At 30.7% G+C, this 12,016-nt stretch overlaps 1 long non-coding RNA gene across 1 annotated transcript; it reads right to left on the reverse strand.

The window, feature by feature from the left end:
- Positions 1–6,208: 6,208 nt before the first annotated feature.
- On the reverse strand, positions 6,209–7,854 carry LOC117168085. The gene is made up of 3 exons (XR_004466457.1): positions 7,692–7,854; positions 7,427–7,585; positions 6,209–6,667 (listed from the first exon to the last, which is right to left on the reverse strand). It is a non-coding gene; the product is annotated as an uncharacterized LOC117168085 (long non-coding RNA).
- Between the last annotated feature and the right edge of the window lie 4,162 nt (positions 7,855–12,016).

The following is a 12,016-nucleotide window of genomic DNA, read 5'->3' on the forward strand; positions in this document are numbered from 1 at the left end:
GCCGTTTTCCCATTCCTGCTAATGACGCTGTAGCAGACGACAGCTTTGATTTCATCGTAGAATAAACTTTCGCCAAAGAGCATGTGAACTCCAACAGCAGAATGTGAGAGGATTTCAGGAGTTGGAAATACATCTAAATAAAGTAATTCTGTATAAATAACTTAAATACAAAAACAGGACCACACATTTTTAGCAAAATCAAAACCGGAAACATTTGAGAAAAACAGAGCAAAAGTATATTAAGAGAGAATTAAGAGATTGCTTGCAACTCGTGTAAGTGGAGCATCGAGTATAATCTATCGTCTGTTTTTTTTAACTCGTACGTGGTACAAATAACTGGGAACCTTGGAAAGAATCTAGACCAATAGAAATTAAATATGTCTCTAAAACAATTATTAGTGGAGGGAGAGGAACACAGAATGCTCTAAATTATCCTCAGGACAGCTTTCTCAATTTAACTAATATGAAGAATCTCACGGGTACCTCGATTTTTACTCTACTTTTAACTTTAGTGATCTTCTTTAATAATATTGGCAAGTATAATAATCTCTCTTATCTATGACTTTAAGTACATTTTAAAATATATTCCTTATTTAAAACTATTGTATATTTACGTAATTATATTACTATTAAACATTTCAAACCTAATTTTAATAAAAATCAATTTCGAAATGAAACATTGGAATCATAGATAGCAACCTAGTTTTCTATTTTTTGTTTTTCGAATTTTTATGGTAATATGTTTTCTATGGCAAAAATGACAAATCTTGATTATAATGTATCCTTCTATGGCTTTACATTTTTTTATGAATCACAGCTAATAGTTATTATCTTTCAAAAAAGATTTATCCCCGAATAACTTTAATTGAAATAAAAACCACCCAAACAGCATTGTTTCGAATTTTTAAAGGAATAATATATGAATAAAATTAATTTAAATTTTACCCGAAGTGAAATTATGAACAGAAATACTTACGTATCCTATTATTAAATCAGTGATGTTTACCAGTGCAGAGTAATGGTATTATATAATATTATGAATTTTCGAATAAATGTTTTTTAAATGTTCTTTGTTTCAAGCTCTAAAATATATCGCGGAAATCTTGCGTATTTTTCAAATAATCACTGAATCCCAATCCATTTTGTTTCGGGTTGATTTATTTTCATAAGATTTACCGAGATGTAAACATTTTTTTGTTTTTTTTTCTCAACGCTACGAACTATCTAACGTTCACTGTCATGATGAATTATGCATTCGATCATAACATTTTTTCAAGCGTCTCACATTTTTAAGGTTCTTTTAACAAATAATTTTGGTTGAATTAACCAAATATTTTGTTTGATTCTAGTAAAATGCTTTTTCAGATAATTTGGTATATGCAACCAAAAAATGTTGTTAAATCAATCAAATATTTTCTCAAATGAACAAAACGATTCAACCAAAAACTCTGATTGGGTGTACATAAAATGAACCATGTTCTTTTGGGTTTCTATTTTTTTAAATATAGCAATTTCATTCATTTTCAAAGTAAAATGCAATTAGGGATAGAGGTTTAGTGATGCGGCTAATATCGATTATTTAAATAAAATACAAGCAGTTTCAATGGTAGCAACAATTTCGCACAGTGAGCCAAGAACTTTAGAGACTAAAAAATTGATTTCACGCATTAGGTTATTATAGTTTCACAAATCAAAAGTGGAAATCACGAGCTAACAGTTTCACGTTGTCTTATGTCCAATTTACTTTTCTCCGTGTAGAACGCAATTGTTTAATATAATCAACATTATTAAAAAAATACACTGGTAAAAATCTTTGGAATTGTACAACATTTTTACGATTATTCTACTATACAAGCGTGACGTGCAAGCAAACATGGTTTTAGAATGACGAAATTGCAATAAATGTCTTGTAAGTACTGTAAATCGTGAAGTCACCGCCCATCATTGCAATACATTCATTAGAGCATTTGTAGCACAATAATTGTGCACAAGAAATTCACGAAAATAATGGAATTCAAGGAATTCATGAAATTTATGGAATTCAAGAAATTCACGGAATTCATTAAAATAAAGTAATTCATCAAATGTATGGGATTCGCGGAAGTCACGGAATTCAAAAAATTTACAGGATTTACTTCAAATCACAGAATTTACGGAATTCGCAAAATTCTCGGTAATCATGATCAATGTTTTCTTGAATTTTCAATAACTTCCAAAATAGTCAACGTTTTTCAATGTTCTTGGTCTCATTTTGAAGCTTTTTTTTCACCGTATCACAACAGCTTACGAGTATGAATCGTAACAAAATTCTTTTCGACTTGCAAGAACTTGAAGTTGTAATAAAAAAGTTGGATAAATTTGAAAACATCTGTAGGCAAATCAGAATAAAAGTTAAATAAATATATATTTTGAGGAAATTACATAGAAAATTCATGATTATATGCTTCATATATTTTACAAAAATATTTTTGTTACTAAAAATAATATTTCAATTTTTCCAACTTTTTTGTTACAAATTCAAATTCTTACAATTCGAAAAAATATTTTTTACGATTACTACTCTGAAGCTGTTGTGATACGGTGAAAAAAAGCTTCAAAATGAGCCCAAGAATATCAGAAAACGTTGATTATTTCGGAAGTTATTGAAAAGTTAAGAAAACATTGAAATTTACACTATTTTTGCAATATCTACTTAAAAACTAGACAAATTGGCTTTACCCGGGACTTATTTTAAACAGAATTTAGAAAACAATCAACCTTTTAAAGAGACATTTTTTTAGCTCCGGTATGATTAAAGCGATAAATACAAAAAAACGATTTTTCAAAGTGAACCCAAACTTTTGACCGGTAGTGTAGTTTGATTTTAAAATAAAATAAGATAAATAATTAATTATATTTAAGCAAATTAACTGTTTAAAAAATTAATAATAAAAAATTACAATTTAAATTTATCTTCCACGCTTTGCAATAACCTTCTTTTGTAATTTAAAACAAAACTTTTTCAAGTCATTTAAATAATTACTCCTTCCTCCTAATTCTAATTACTCCATTCTTTCTTTTTGTATCTTATGTAAGAAACCTGTTTTGTTTAAATTAATTTTTTTACACTGGAAAAAAGAGCGAAAATAATCCACTTAAATCATAAATACTAGGCTAGGGTGGGACGAGATGAGCATAGTTGTCCTTTTCACGTAAGTATTAAAAATATGCTAATTCATTGTTTGAAAGTAAAGCATTATATACATTCTAAACACATTTTTAATTACAATTTTGCTAAGATAAAAGTAACTAAAAAAGTATATGCGTAATTAGAAATGAAAATACAGAACAAGTGCGGTTGGCTTATATCGCATCATGCCTGGGGCGGGATGAGCCAGGCATTGGGGCGAGTTGGGTCACTCAATTAAATGACTTCTTATATATTATTTGTAATTAAGAGGCATGTTAAGTTCGAGCTTTTTTTAAAAGCAAAATATATCTTACACATAGCTGTCCAAAATTGAATGGAAAATTTAAAATATTTAACTTCAAAATGATGTAATCGTCAATCCTAACATCTGCCCAACTAACACTACAAAGAGTTAATAGAAAAACGAATTAAATCCATATATATTTTAATTATTATATTACAGAGATAAATATAGCAATTTATCGACTTTGCCATGTACATTATCTCAGTAAAAGATCAATTCTACAATACGTAAACTCCCAAATACTAGACTGATCTACTACAATTGCTGCATGACACTGAATTTCATATATATATATATATATATATATATATACAACAATGTTTTCATTATTTTTATAGCATTTTACGAGTTTTAAAACAAATTTATTAAAGAAATACACCAGAAAAACAGTGCTATCTCTTCTGGTTGACAGCAACTCATATTATTTTATCATACCTATAACAGTGCTGCTGTCATACTTTTTCTGAAAATTTTTATCGACAAGATTAGTTTTTTATACACTTACACCATAATTAAGACCCTGTACAATCTGATTATATAAAACATTTCATCCTAACCTACTGACTGCTACACTAAGAGGTTAGGTTAATGCATAGGAAGAGGTGGCTCATTCCGCCCCAGAACAGTGGCTCATTTTGCCCCATATGACATTTTTTAGTCAAATCAAAATTCCACCTATTTCGGTTTTACAATTATATATAAATCTTTTGAAAAATTAAGATCTAATAAATAAGTTATCTAAATAACCACTGGAAAAACATCTAATATGTGATTTTGTGTGATTCTTGAACCTTCTAAACAAATGCAAAATAGCAGAATACAGGTCTTAAAATGTTTACTTTCGCTTTTTCCAGATTTATTCAACATTAAGCGAAAAATTTTCAAAAAAGAAATTTGATCATGATTTGATGTAAAGATTTGGAATCATCAAATCAAACCATTCTTCTACCGACAATGCAACAATGCATTGTAGAAAAATTATTTCTTCTGTCTTACGGCCACGGCAAAATAAAAACAAATTAGAGCTATCAATTTAACTCAATTTATTTTTAGAACAAAAATTAAAACTTCGATGACGTTTCGGCATCACTGCGAGCCTTTTTCAGAGTATCTTAGTTTAAAACGATTTGTAAGCGAAACAACAATCATTTCAATTTTGGAGTCAATACGTCATATGTTCGTCTTTGTTTCCAAAACACTTAGAACGGTTTCATAATCGTTAATAATGTAGTTTTTACGCTAAAAAAGCCTCTTCAATTTTATAAGGCTTTCTTTTTTCTTACTCGTCCTCAATAATTGTTTGGAGTCTTACTTTTTTTAAACTTTAATAACGTGTAAACTATTTTTAATTATGACACAAAAAAAATTGACACGTATTGACCCCAAAATTGGAATGATTTTTGTTTCGCTTACAAATCGTTTTAAACGATATTCTAAAAAAGGCACGCTGTGATGCCGAAACATCGTCGAAGTTTTAATTTTTGTTCTAGAAATAAATGGAGTTGAATTGATAGTTCTAACTTGTTTTCATTTTGCCGTGGCCGTAAGACAGAAGAAATAAATTTACTACAATTCATTGATCATGTTTTTCCTGATTTTAATGCAAAAAACATTTAAAATTAAAGACTTTAGAAAGATCCTTAATTTTTTAGCAATTATCTAACAGAAAATAGTTATAAAGAATATTAAATTGTTTGAATAACTTTTTTGTTAACTTTCCTTAATTATTACCTTACTAAGTAAAAAAGACATAAATGTAAAAATTTCATTCAAAAAACCGCAACTATTCGGCATTAAAATGGATGAAGATAGTCATTAACAAAAATAATTTGTTCAAACAATTATTTTTGCTTAATAAAATTAATCATTAAATCACTACTTATGAAAAATAGAGATAAAATTAAAAATATCAGCAAAAAACGAAAATTTCTACCATTAAGCAAAGAGAATAATCTTATTATCAATGATAATAAATATTATTAATAGTAATAAAAAATTGTTCAAACAATAAACTGTCTTGACATTATTTATTTTTTATCTTATTTTAATTGAAAATTGGACCAAAAGTGTGAAAGGTGCTTGCGGCACCTCTAAATATATTTTTTCTTTTAAATGGATTTATTTTTGCGTGGATTTTTACAAATTTCTAGCCAGTATTCATAAAAATTCAACAAAAAACTATTTAATGCATTTTTGGACCACCCTACTGTTCAGCACAGCTGGAGTGGTACTTTAAGACAAAAGTCATCGGGTGAGGGATGAACTTCTAGAAACATTGGTACTCTTAAACAAAAATATAACGTTTTATGGAAAGTTTTAAGTAGACTGCAACAGAGATTTATAAACTTATTAATTGTTTAAGTAAAAAAAGATTTTATGGACTAAACTGTATGTTTACAGTTCAGTTTTATTTAGATTTTTAGTTTTCACTGAAATATACCGAATTCTTAAGATTCTTTTTGGACATTCAAATAATGTATTAAATATTTAATAAAAAAGAGTAACGGTAGGCTAACGAATTCCTTTTTTTTTAAGTAACGGTAAAGTTAAGACATTGATTTCAGACAATAACGTGTCAAACCCTGGTATATTTGATGGTACTCACTATTTAGTCGTTAATATTTTAAGTATTGGAATTGATTGATTTCTATTTCTTGTCTTTCAGGATTAAGTACGCAGGGTATTTTTAACAGATCAAAATCAAAAAAGAAAATAGATATGGAACCTATTCTTTATTACCATATTCATGCTTATCAAGATCAATCCAAGAATGTACATTATTTGACAGTGCGAAACACAGTTGCCTTAGGAATACAAAATTTAGAAGGGAAGGATTACGCCGTTGGAGTAATGCACAATAAAGTCATGTGTCAAATGTTTGATGATCATGGAATCCCTTTTTTGTTAAACATGAAAGGCACCTATAGACGTAACGCAGATACTTTTCGAAGTATCCCTTATGGCAAAAAGCCTCAGCATACTGTTGAATGCGAAATTGTTGGACCTCCAAGCCCTGACGCTCAGATTCTCTATGATCCTGCAGGGTGAATTTTCAATATACAGTAAAACTGTGATAGCGTGCCGCTCCGCTTTTCTTTGGTCACGCATGAGCGACCGCCGCACACCCCGCACAGCTCCTTTTACTCCAACATGTGGCGCGGCGTCAATTCTCGGAAGAACTATATCAGGTGTCCCTATATCAAAGTTTCACTGTATTAAGATTTTAGAATAATGTACATGGAAGAAAATAAAAAAGCAACAATATTCTGTCCTGAGGAAAATATTAGCTTCCATTCACCTTAAAAAATGTTAATTATAGGATTTTATAATGCGTTAATTATTCTTTAAGATCTTGTGTACTAATTAATTAAACTTTATCTGGTAAGAGCGAAAAATTATTTAGATATGAGAAACTGTCACTTGGTTGCATTTACAATAAAACAAAATAACAGAAAATAATACGAATTACTTTTTTAATATCCTTCTACTACCCCCGATCATGTGACAATTTTTAAATATTTTCTAATTAATGAGTTGGATTTTTTAATTCAAATGTATTGATTAATGAATATCCTATAGGGTGGTTTTTAAAATAAAAATTTGTTCTTTAAAATATTTGCTATAAAGAAAGTAAATAAGGGAATTGTATTGCATAGTTTATATGACCGGTGATGTTTTCAGTGTCACCCAGTCCAAGTCAACAAAGAAGACCATTCAAAAGTGTAGGTCATCAACAAAATATTGTTTATCGTATACCATTTTTATCCTGAAAATGTTTTATCCACACAGAGGTAAGTAACATTAACCCACGTAATTAATTTTTTTCGTTTATTATTTAGCCTCGAAATTATTTGAGAGACGTCAGCGAAGTTAGTCACAAAAAGAGTATTTATTAAAATATTTCGGCAGTGTTTCAATTGAAAATTCTTATATTCACATATTTTACAGGTTACCTATTTCCAATCCCCTATATACCCTTATTTCCAATTATGCCGCTCCTTCTCCCATCCCGTTTCCTATATGGGATGCAGGGTCACGCCCGCATCAGTAGCTGACCCATTAAAAATAGAGTCTCGAAAAGCGAGAAGCTCTTGTCGATTCATAAGCTTTCACTGTAACAAAATAAAATAAAGTGTCAAAAAATTTAAAGGTAAGTGGCACTCAAACCTGAAATTTCTGACAGCAGCTTGTATTGCGTGAAACTGAAGGGTACTCAACTGAGAAAAAGAAGAAACAGAATTGTGCAAATACTATGGCAAGCCCTATGCTATCCTTACAGACATTTCTAACTATCCCAGGACGACCACGTCCGCGAAGTTATGATGCAAAACTCACTACTATGCGAAATATTAAAGCCGTTTTTTGATTCGATTTTATTGATTTATAGTGACAAGTTGTCTCCGGACAGCAAAAACAATTGAAAGACACTTGAAAAACACTATAACTAGCGACTTTTTCAACTGCGCTAATCAAGGCCGTCTCAACCATCACCAATTGAAATACATAATATTGCGCAATTTGGCGCATATGAGTATCCATGTACTGCGCCTTTCCGCTTAAGACAAGAATCGCAGTTAAACTATCTCTCGCCCCTTGAGCTGAGAAGCTGCGTGGGCCAACAATAGTTAAGACACTCTAAATCGGGTGTGTTTATTTGTATTATTATTGATAGCATTTATGGATGTCAAATAGATCCACGCTTATGAGCACATGCGCAGTCAAAAAAGATGCTGACAGTGGACATATCAATACAAGGCCGAGTACAGAGGATCCAGGGAGAGTGTTTCAAAATAGCCGGATGCCACTAATTATATTTCTTTTTTGCCGAGTTCGGCGGGATTTTTGAAATTATTCAAACGCAGATACTTTAAAATAAAATGAATACAACTGTAAATTTATTGAAATAAATAAATAAAACGACAAGCTATTAACCAACGCACCCGGGGGAAAGTTGATTTATTTTAATTAATAAATAAAACAATAATCTCAAACCATATGCCTAGTGGTATTTTGCTTTATTTTAAATATTTATAAAATTAAAATAGTAAATCCACATACGCCGGGGATCTTTACTTTATTTAAATAAATTGAAAATTAACGGAAAAAAACACAAAACCGCGTCATTTTTCATTTTAATAAATAAATACTAAATTAAAAACTTGAATCCCCATACCCGAGAGGATCTTCACTTCAATTCAATAAATTAGAAAATGAAAATATGAAACACACACACCTTGTGCATGATATTTTATTTAATGAAATTATTAATAAATAAATATTTAACAAAAATTACTAATAAATATTAACTTGGCGATTCTGCTTTTTCTAATTACATAACATTCTTTAAAAAATAATCCTGATGCATACTGCACACTGTTTACATCACGTATGTATACTGCACATTAGGCGCATTTCGCTACGAAGCTATACTAAATATATCTATATCGAGGCGTCCTAACGGTAGGGTGCCAACACACGCAACACGACTTGACGACACTTAACCAAAAATAAAAGCAATAAAAAACTAACCGAGAAGTTAGCGCTAGAATGTCTTTCTCGTGTAATTGAGCAAGATGAGGCTAGAAGTTGGCCAAAACTAAAAGGTGCTCACTCGCTTCATCAAATCATGAAAGTTCTATCTCGGGCGAGCAAAGCATGAAGGTTGCCACTTCTCGCGTTTATATTTTAAGCGTGAAGTGGCACTTTCATGCTTTTCTCGCCCGAGATAGCACTTTAATGTTTTGATGGAGCGAGCGAGCATCTTCTAGTTTTGGCCAACTTCTAGCTCCATCTTGTTCAATTCCGCGATCTAGAACTTTCTAGTTCTTACTTCTTGGTTAGCTTTTTATTGTTTATATTTTTGCTTAAGTATCATCTAGTCGATCGCGTGCGTTGGCATCCTATCGTTAGGACGCCTCGATATATGCAGAGGAAGTGCAAAAAAATGGCGGAGGCAATCAGCGAGCAGTACACTACTTTGCCACACTGTCCCTGGAACATATGTACAGTGATGCCAATGTTGGCACCCTGTGCTACTGCGCTTGCGCTAGGGCCGCGCGCTGGTTGGCCACACTTAGCGCGCAATTCAAAATTACTTTAAAAACAATTCTTGTAATTTAAATAAATAATTATTCAAACAATGCACAAGAATGTATATAAATTGTTTAACTTATTATTTCTGACAAAAAAATGATATCACATTTATTCTATAAATAACAGTTTATTTTAATTGAATTCCAAACAAAAAGCAAGTTATATTTTACAAAAAATTTAATTTCAAAATAAATTTCTTGTAAGAGTGATTGAAAATAATAATTTAGAATGTTTTTTAATATTTTGTAATTATTATTCTGGGAATTTATATGATAATATTACTTATAAATACCTAAATTGTTACCACCGCATTGTGGTTATGATTAAAGTTAAAACCTTCTCGAAGGCACCACTACTGAATCACTTGCGACGATAATGTGAAGAGGAATTCCAGAGCGAATCCAGTTTGAATCAAAACTACAATGCAGTAGTGACAATTTATGTATTTATAGGTTATATAATTATATGAATACCCAGAAAAATACATACAGAATATTAAAAACAGTATAAATAATTATTTTCAACCACGTTTACAAGAAATTTATTTTTAAATTAAATTTTTATAAAATATAAGTTGGTCTTTGGAATTCAATTAGAATAAACTGTTATTTATGGAATAAATGGGTTATCATTTTTTTTTTGCCTGAAATAATAAGTTACACAATTTATATACATTCTTGTGCATTTTTTAATAATTATTTATTTAAATTACAAGAATTGTTTTTAAAGTAATTTTGAATTGCGCGTCAAGTGCGGCCAACCAGCTTGCGGCCCTAACGCAAGCGCAGTTGCACAAGGTGCTAACATTGGCATCATTGTGTCTATAAGGCTGAGAGAGCCGTTTTTGAACGTGTATGTTTCAAGATCACGGAAACAGGTGAAAGTTTTCGTTATATACAAATTAGACGTATTGGTGCGTTGATGTTAAATTTGCATAGCAGATGATTATGTTTATTAGCTTTAAGTCAAGTAGGTTTCTACTTAATCGCTTATCAACTTTATGATTCGAAAACTAATTAAAAACCACGAAAAATTAAGTTCGAAAAAATTAAATTATGGCTGTTAAATGATTTTCGATAAAGTAGGACCCTGCTTATCAGCATACGAATAGACATACAGTCTAACTCCGATAACTTGCCATCCGATAAGTGTACACTCCCCTTCAAACTTCATCACGCGTACGGCATATGCAATAATTGGGGTTCTCCCACTAAATGTGTTATTTTGCTCATGATTTGCGCTCTTGATTTGTGCATGCTATAAAAATTGCAAATCAAATCACTGGTAAAGGTCTCAACAAATATATTATTCATTACTTAACATTCAAATAATAAATTTAGAAACATAGTACCACTCTTGATTTTGTTTATCACTATTTTTTATGCTTAACCCCTTTACTGTGTAGACAAGAAATCACAAAAATCAGGACGTCCAATGGACGTCATTACCGTCGCATCATCGTCGAGTCTAAATTATCGTCAAAATTTTGTCGGTTTTCGATTAAGTTTATTATACTTCATAAAATAATACTTTGTAAATGAAGATCCACTTCAATATCAGTTATTTAATCCAAATTCATTTCGACTTTTCTAGGCAAATTTTACTCTGCTGATGCCTGATTTTATCAAACCTACGATAATATCTGAACTATTTCATGAAGAACCGAATCGCTAATGTCTGGGATTTCCAACTATTTTTTATGTGACTTTTTCTATTTTTTTTTTTTTTGGGCGACGTCCTGAATTTCATTATTCCACAACACATCATCAGACATTTCTCCAACAACCGAAGTACCATACATTTCAGTCGCACTCCTAATATTGGCATCCTCAAATTTAGCTGTTGTGCTCCCTGTATATTTTTGGTTTATTAACGACTTCCAAGTTGTCTCATATATGAGTTCGTTTATCTTATTTGGAAAAGCTATTCGCAATTCCGGTTTCTGTAAAATTTCAATCCTATTTCGCGTTGTTTTGGTGCTCTTTCTTCTCCATCCTTGACCTAACAGTTTACTTGGGAAAATAAAAGGTTTTGTATTCAAAAACCTTCATGACTCTTGTACTTTTAACTAGCTCTCGTAGTCTTTGATCTGTTATAACTATTTCCTCTACAATAGCAATAGCTATTTTCTCTAAATCAGGTGTACAATGTATACGTGAATCATTTCATGCCTAAACTAAGTTGTTTTGGGGTGATTTTTGTTAACAAATAAATGTTTACTATATAAAAATTCGTTTATTAAGAAAATGTATTGGACAATAATCGAACCGAAAAATCTACTGTAATAAGTGCAGTTGCGCGAGAGTAACAAGATAAGTTCTTCACTATACGAAGTTACAAGAATATTTGAATTCGCTGACTGGAATATCGAATCTCGAAGGAAAGGAAAAGTGGGAAATTTTGGTAAATAAGTGGGAGCGTATTTGAAGATTATTAATGGAACTTGAGAG

This window comes from Belonocnema kinseyi, chromosome 2 (assembly GCF_010883055.1).
Source record: "Belonocnema kinseyi isolate 2016_QV_RU_SX_M_011 chromosome 2, B_treatae_v1, whole genome shotgun sequence".
Taxonomy (NCBI): Eukaryota; Metazoa; Arthropoda; class Insecta; order Hymenoptera; family Cynipidae; genus Belonocnema; species Belonocnema kinseyi.